A 7,224-nucleotide genomic window follows, 5' to 3' on the forward strand; every position below is an offset into this window, starting at 1 on the left:
TTGGGAAATTAGATTTTCAAAGGCAACAAAATCAATGGGGTGGGAAACAGAGAAGTAGACTGAAATAACTGTGATCCAACAGGGAAGAAAGATGTGAATAACTGTGCAAGGTACAGTGGTTTGGAAGGAAGATATGACATAAGGTGTTTTCTGATGGATAAGTATAGACGAGACATAAAGGGAGTGTGAGGAAGAGACAACATGGTAGTTGGGGATTGGTACAGGAGGATGAGTAAGAAAAGTTTCTTTGAGGCAGATAATGGATGGGTTATAAGAAGAAAGGATATGATGAAGATCGGAAATCCCGAATATTCCAATGTAGGAAAGCTATACTTTAGTTGATCTATGAGTGATAATGGTAACATTGTGTGTTGGAGAATCTGAAGGGGAATGAGCTAGGGGGTGAGATGGTGTTGTATCAGGAGTGGTATCAGGAGATGGAGGATCTGGGGAAGGGCATAGTTGTGACATAAGGGATTCATGTGTGTATCCAGGAGGGAGTGGAAGGAAGATTAATGTAGGTGCAGCTGGAGCTGGGGGAGATGGGCTGTGTTGGGAGGAAGTAAGAGGATGGGGTGCAGGGGGAATATGAGTAGGAGGAGGATGGATATCGGCTGTCACTTTGAGTATGTAGGGAGCAGGAGTTGTGGAATTTGAAGGTAGATGAGGGGTTTCAGTGTCAGTTTGGGACTCGAGTAAATAGTTTTGAATATCTTCAAGAGTTTCTGTAATGTAGTTGGTTGGGGAGTTTTGTGAGACAAAGGTTTTCTTATGAGGGGGGGGAGAGGAGACTGGTGTCTGAGGAGTAGAGGCAAAGGTAGGCAGAGGTGAGTGTGTGGTAGGAGAAGGGGTGGAACGTTTAATGCTGCGTGTAGTGCGGGGAAGGAAAGGGGAAGGTTTAGGGATTGGATTTAGAATGGCAAAAGAATTTGACTGTGGAAGGTAGGAGGTAGAAGTGGGTAAGATGTAGGAAGGATAGGTATAGGGGACGATATTGGAATACCCTTGGAGGGAGGGGGAGGGTCAGAGCAAGGGATGTAGAGTGAGTCCAAGTCTGAATCTGAGAGTTGCCACCTCAGACTCAAATTTGTAGGTGGGGTAGCCCCTATAAAATACATTATAGGGGCTGCCACAGTCGGCACATGTGCGTGACTGTGCAGAGCAGTTTGATCGAGTATGACCACATTGGACACATAGAGGGTATCTGGCGGTTGAACGGCCTTATTTAGCAGGATGTCCTAAACACCAACAATGTTGGTACTGACAGGGAGGAAGTTAATATGGTCAGACAGGCAGGGATTCTCCACTAATGTAAACATTAAAAGGAAGGTCATGTCTACAGAAAGTAATTCTGGTAATGTTAGTGGGGTTCTTACAATGACCTCTGGGAGGAATGAAGTAGCACTGTACTGATATAACATCAAAGTCCATGAGACAGTCAGGTAAACCTTCTCCACACTCTGACCAATTTTTGTTATAGATAGGGCAGTTTGCTGGGGAGACAAAGACCGTTCTAGTACAAGTATTGAGGGTTGGATGAGGTTCTGTAGCAATGGGGTTACCAGAGAGATCAGTCAGAGTTGATTATACTATAGCTTGGTTTTCATGGGTTACTGTGATGAGACGGGAACAATTGGGTTGGTTACGAAAGAGACTTTGCCTACTTGTTTTTGGAGACATTGCTGGAAGAGAAGAGTGTTGTCAGAGCAGGGAGCTGTGGGAGGGATCACAAAAAAAACATTCCCATTTGGCTGGGCTAAATAGAGTATTTAAGATAGTTGTAGAGATGGTAGAGATGGGTGGTAGAAGGACGGGGACGTGTGGAAGACCATATGAATATGAAAAATTCATATGGTATTTCATCTGGTCCATAAGCTTTACCATTATTTGATTTTTTTTTCTTACTGAAGGTAATTCTTTTAATGAGCGATTTTACTTATTCCTTCAGTGTTTGGTTGTTTTGTTATATTATTGATTTCTTTTTTGTTTTTTATTCCTTGAAATTCTTCTTTTAGCAAATCAAGTTTTTGCTTTATATTCCGGATCGGCTGATTAATATAAATTAATGGGTAACTACTAATTCTGTTTTTACCTGCTATTTTTTTTAATGAAATTCCACACCTTTCTGGTTGATGTATCAAGTGAGGCACAGAAAATTTCCCAACTATTTTTTTTTCTGTTTCTACAATGTTTCTTGTTTTGATTTGTATTTTTTTGTATTCATTTCTGTTTACTTCATTTGGATTCTTTCTCTACTTGTTAAATGCTTAATTTCTTAATTTTATGATTTCTTTACATTTTAGGTTCCACCAGGATTTGCTTGGTTTATTTTTACTTACATTATCATGAAATTTAAAATATTTTTTACCTGTGCTTTTTATTAGATCCATTACTTTAGTGCTATTGAGTTAATGCCATAGATATCTATTATCTAATTATTCTTGTTAATTCATCCCTCTTTATTGATGCTCCATTTTCTTTCTTTTGTATGTGATTCATGTGTCTTTTATTATTACTGGGAGATGGTCACTTCCTGAATTCAAACTCGTTTTAATTTCTAGATGGCTTAGTTCTGGGGTTCCTATGACTAAATCAACTGCAGAACCTTTTCCTGTTTTAGGGTCAATTCTGGTGGTTTGTCCAGTGGGGGTTATCAGCATCAATCTGTTATGAGTAATCAAATTGAAAAAGTATATTCCCATTTCATTTGCTGTTTTTGTATTTCCATAAAGGATGGTGAGCATTAAAATCTCCTATTATTAATTTTGAATTTTCTAACTGGTCAGTGTAATGTTCTATTTCTTGTTCTATTCTATTGCAATGGTTATAAATCAAAATTAAGTTTAATTTTTTTTTCTTGTAGCTAATTTTCATATTCTATCTTCATATTTTGTCTTGGATTTTCTTTGTGTATTAAATAATCAATTTCTATCTTTTTGTTTAAAATGGATCTGACATTCCAGAAAATTAATTTATCCATTCATGTATACCAATATTGCTTTTATGATTGTGAATGCTTCTGCTATTATCACTGTAATTGTTTTGATAAATGACCTCTTTGATTTTAAGTTTAATGCTACATTTGATATAAGTTTAATTATACTTTTTGCAATTTCTATCCAAGATGGATTTTTTTTATATTTCTGTTCATTATTTTTTTCTGATGTTGGAGTCTTATTTAGTGGTATTGGAAGTGTCCACATTATTGGGAATTTTCATGTTCTTTGTTCTTTGTATTTTGTTCATATGTGTTTGTTCTTTTGTTTTTTCAAGTTTTGATTTCACTGATGGGTTTGGTGTGTCTGCTTCATTTTTGTTTGCATTGTTTTTCTTGTTCTGTGGGTGTTTTCTGTGCTGGTTTTATGTTGTGTGCTTGGGTTAATGTTTGAGCTTATAAACCTTCAGTAAATGATTGACATTGTACCAACACTATATTGGTGTAGGAAATCTGTTTAGTTTACACTGTAGGTCATGCTCACTTTGAGTGATTTGAAAATTGTTTATGGAAAATTTTAGCCATGCTACTTTTTTTACAGAAAGAAACACTAAGGGGGATTTGGAAAATCTTTGAATTTGTGAACCTGCTGATTGCAATTATTACATCTAAGTTTATTTTTGCAAGAAATACATTAGGCATTTACAGCATTTTTGGATGGGAAATGTGTACTGAAAAACTTAGTAAGAAGTGTGGCCTATGGCTACTTTGGTTTTTGAGTTTTAGAGGGTAGACTGTAATTTTCACCTTCTGTTAATTTACTCAATTTATTTATTCTGTTTTAATGTTAATTTCAGTTTCCACTGGGGATATGATGCCATAGGTATCCTTGGTTTCTACTAGAGGTTGATTGTATACATAGGACTTTCCAGTTTCCAAGATGATTTATTTCATTCAAAGGTCCTATTTTTTACATTAATCACTTCAAATCTTATGGCTTTCCCAATTCCTAAGATTCTTAGGGAGTTTGGTATATGTTACTGAAAGTGACGCATCCTCCAGAGACAAGTTCTAAATCCAGGATAACATGCGAACCCAACATCCAAACCTAACCTTTCCTACCTTCTATTTACTCCCTAGACAGGGGGGGAAAGCCCCCCTATACCCCCTTTACTAACACTTCATGTGAACTTCCAGAAAATGCAACATTAAGAACTGTGGCTGTGTGAGGGTGTTATGAACTCTGTCTCTGAGCGGTGACACGCAGAAGTTATTTTTGTAATTTCCTGGTTAATATGAGGCTGCTGCAGATATACCTCTTTTGTTTCCTATTCAATTTCTTTATGTTCTATCTCAGTGCATCGCTACTGGTAACATTAACATTAACCCGGAGTTTCCTATGATGTACTTTTGGAAACTTAATTTAATTAATGCATATGTTAGTTTTATTGGATTGTTCAAGTTTGAAGTGATTTGTTTGATAAGTGAATGAGGTATTACATATTTTGTGAGATACCTTGCGTTTCTGATGTGGTTTAGGGGTTCCGTGACTGGTCTTCCGGTTTCTTCGTTTGGAGTATGAGTAATCTTCGCTGTCTCTTCGTCTGCTGTTTTACTGATGATCGTTATTCATTACACTGTTATTATCAGGCATATTGGCTGGATTTACTTCAAAAGTCGAGTCCATAAGCTTTCACTTCACTAAAATTGGCAAGAACTAGTGTTGACTGTTTACAGTACAAAGGTTTCCAGTCCGAAAGCTTATTGTTATTACATATTCTACTCAATCATTGAATTGTTTACAGTAGTGCAGGAACTACGAACATACAACTTTTTACGTACCACATAACAGTAGATAGTGATTTTGACAATCCGATTACAAAACTAAAAAATATTAATGAAAATAATGATGATAATAATGGTAATAATAATAATAATAATAATAATAATAATAATGGTAATAATAGTAATAATAATAATAATGGTAATGATAATAGTAATAATAATAATAATGGTAATAATAGTAATAATAATGATAATAATGGTACTAATATTAATAGTAATAATAAATACAGTGATAATGACAATACAAATAATGATGATGATGATGATGATGATAAAAAAATAAAATAAATAATGATAATTATAATAATAATAATAATAATAATAATAATAATAATAATAATAATAATAATAATAATAATAATAATAATAAGAGTAATTGAAAATATTCTTTACTACAGCGTCCTTATGTGCAGTTTCTTGCAAGCGGTTGATTTTTTTTTCCGCTGAATTTCAAGTGATTTCCACGCAGGCGTGCAATCTGTCCATTCACCTCGTCAACACACATGTGCGACTCATCGCCGAATAAGTAAAATACCAAATACTTCATGTATTATTGTAATTCATCATTTAGTTAATTAAGGGGCATTTAATAGATACTTCGTCATGAAATATATGTGAAAATGGTATAAGATTGAATAGAAAGGTATAACGTTTGTTTTTTAGGCTCAAGAGACTCAATAAAACGTAGCATTGATAAAAGGAGGATAAATAATCGTTCGATTTTCTATATACTCGATATACTAGAGATTCACCAGGAGGCAGATATATTGATAAACTCTGTCGAAGCACGGAGTCACAGCTAGAGCAATACATTCAAATGTGTATACATTTTGATTACCAGCAAGAGATCCTTCGAAAAGAGTTCGACAAATACTAAAATACTACCATTTGCCTTTACCATATAGATGTTATTAATGATAAATGATAATTATAATGACAATGGCAATAGGCTTTATCTGCAGCGCCAAATACTTGCAATTATTCCAAGTCTTGTGAGCGGAGCATCGGCGCTGTCAGGCATACGAAAACCTATTGAGTCAGCGTGTCATACTACTTGAAGAAAACCAGCTGTTTCACGTATGGAGCGAAGCCTCCGGGCTAGGACAGAGGTAACGTGTCGGCCTTTCATTCGAAGGGTCGGCGATTCGCGCCCCGTCCAAGCGCGAGAAGTTGCAATTGTCGTCTGGAGGTTACTGCTGTGGCTGGGCAACACGGCGGGTAAGGACTAAGCTCATCCGGTCCCTGCACGGCAAAGGTCGCGGGCTCGCAGACGTCCGGAATGGTTTCCGAGTGCCGCCCCCCCCTCACTGAGGTGAAACAGCCTTTGGATGGCTGCTTCAGAGGGAAGGGGGAAACACTTTGAAAAGACACAGGTCCTTTCCTTCCTCACTGAGGTGAAACAACCTTTGAGTGGTTGCTTCAGAGGAATGTAAGGAACTGCCTGGCAAGAACGCAAAACCTCCCTTCCCTCACTGAGGTGAAACAGCCTTTGGGTGGCTATTTCAGAGGGAAGGGGGAACTACTTTGAAAAGACACAGGTCCTTTCCTTCCTCACTGAGGTGAAACAACCTTTGGGTGGTTGCTTCAGAGAGATGAAAGGAACTGCCTGGCAAAAGTGCAAAACCTCCCTTCCCTCACTGAGGTGAGGCAGCCTTTGGATGGCTGTCTCAGAGGGAAGGAGGAATCCCTTTGAAAAGACACAGGTCCTTTCCTTCCCCACTGAGGTGAAACAACCTTTGGGTGGTTGCTTCAGGGGAACGAAAGGAAGTGCCTGACAAGAACGCAAAACGTCCCAGGAATTGTGTTAGATCGATTCGTGAGTCCAGGTGGAGAAGGTTTGCCTCCATCAGGAGGTTGAGGACCTTCGTCCACCTCGGGGCACCCAGAATGATCCTGGCAGCTTCATTTTGGACTGTTTCTAATTTGTCTGTGTGCTTTTTCTTTGCGGCAATTAGAGCGACTGAGGCAAAGTACACAATGGGCCGGACAGCATGTACATAGAATGATCTTAGTACTTTGTGTCTGGCCCCTATGCGTCTCCCAGTCATTGCTCTCATGACGGACAGTCTTGCTTTGGTTTGGTCAACCAGGTACTGGACCTCCTTATGGTAGGAGAGGGTCCGGTCTATCCTTACCCCAAGGTATAGGTAGTCCTGGACCCATTCTAATTCCACTCCCTGGATTTTCAGTCTTGTGCCTCGAACTCTCTGTCTCAGAGCCATGGCTTTGGATTTGGCTGCAGAGATCTTTAGTCCTGTCCTACAACACTCCTCTGACACGAGGTCCAGACAATGCTGGACTTTATTCTGGCTGCGTGGTCCAGTGGAGGTGATAGCGAGATCGTCTGCATACGAGATGATCTTACACCCCACTGGGAGGTTTATGTTGAGGATGCAGGACATTAAAGTGTTGAATAGGGCTGGACTGAGAACCCCACCCTGTGG

At 38.4% G+C, this 7,224-nt stretch overlaps 1 protein-coding gene across 1 annotated transcript in view; it reads right to left on the reverse strand.

The window, feature by feature from the left end:
- The window catches only part of LOC125047841 (GPI transamidase component PIG-S-like), a 68,312-nt gene extending 63,548 nt beyond the window's left edge, over window positions 1-4,764 (reverse strand). Inside the window, exon 1 of the mRNA XM_047646354.1 lies at window positions 4,452-4,764. The gene's annotated coding sequence lies outside the window, so the exon portion shown is untranslated. The remainder of the gene's footprint in view (window positions 1-4,451) is intronic.
- Between the last annotated feature and the right edge of the window lie 2,460 nt (window positions 4,765-7,224).

This window comes from Penaeus chinensis, chromosome 4, assembly GCF_019202785.1.
Source record: "Penaeus chinensis breed Huanghai No. 1 chromosome 4, ASM1920278v2, whole genome shotgun sequence".
NCBI classification, from domain to species: Eukaryota; Metazoa; Arthropoda; class Malacostraca; order Decapoda; family Penaeidae; genus Penaeus; species Penaeus chinensis.